Here is a 1,089-nt window from a genome sequence, read left to right as displayed (position 1 = left end):
CCAATTGTCCCTACATTCCGTGAATGTGGATAGGACCTTTGGGTATGAGGGTTTCAACAAGTGTGAAACTAAGTCAAGTCTTTATTGTGCAGTACAAGGAAATGCAAGTATAGCGACGGCAGGTAGCGACACAAGAATAGTGGTGCTGCTATTTGTGTCGCATTTCTAACGCAAATAGCGACGCCCCACATGGAAAAAAGAGGGCCGAAACCCGATTAGGTTTCATTTCGCACATTCGTGAGACATTTCGAGAGGGAGAGAGAGAGAGAGAGAGCGACCGTTTTACATAGAGGGTGAGAGAGGAAGAAGGCTTGCGGCCGCCGTCCCCGCCATTCGCGAAGGAGAGGAGGAGCCGCTGTCGCCAAGAGGAGCCGCCAAATCCTTGCCAAATCTTTACGCTGAGTCCATTCTCTCTCTCTTTTGCTTGTTTAGGGTTTAATTTGTGTATATTGAGAGAGGAAGAGGAAATACGAGAGAAAGAGTGGGAGAGAGAGAGGGAGGGAGAAAAAGAGAAAGAGAGGGAGAGGGAGAGGGAGGGAGAGTGCATTCTCTCTCTCTTTTACTTTTGCTTATATGATTTGTGTATATATATTGAGAGAGGGAGAGGAAATGAGAGAGAAAGAGAGGGAGAGGGAGAGGGAGAAAATGGGAGAGAGAGAGAGGGAGGGAGGGAGAGAGAGAGAAAGAGAGGGAGAGGGAGAGGGAGGGAGAGGGAGAGGGAGAGAGAAAGAGAGGGAGATGGAGAGGGAGGAAATGGAAGAGGGAAGGGGACAAAATGAGAGAATAAGAGGGAGGGAGAGTGTATTCTCTCTCTTTTTTATTTATTTTTTGTATAATTTTTGTATAATGAGAGAGGGAGAGGGAGAGATAGAAAGAGAGGGAAATTAAAGAGAGAGAGAGGGAGGAAATGGGAGAGGGAGGGGGAGGAAATGAGAGAGGGAGAGGGAGAAAGAGGGAGAGGGAGAGGGAGAGGGGGAGGAAATGGGAAAGGAAGAGAGAGAGAGAAAGAGAGGGGAGAAAATGAGAGAGGGAGAGAGAGACATTAAACATAATAGGGAAATGAGAGAGGGAGAGGGAGAGAGAGAGAGG

The sequence above is a fragment of the Lygodium microphyllum genome, chromosome 16 (genome assembly GCF_053477565.2).
Source record: "Lygodium microphyllum isolate KBCC chromosome 16, Lygodium_microphyllum_v1.1.10, whole genome shotgun sequence".
Lineage (NCBI taxonomy): Eukaryota > Viridiplantae > Streptophyta > Polypodiopsida > Schizaeales > Lygodiaceae > Lygodium > Lygodium microphyllum.
Note: the sequence above shows the minus strand (reverse complement) of the source record.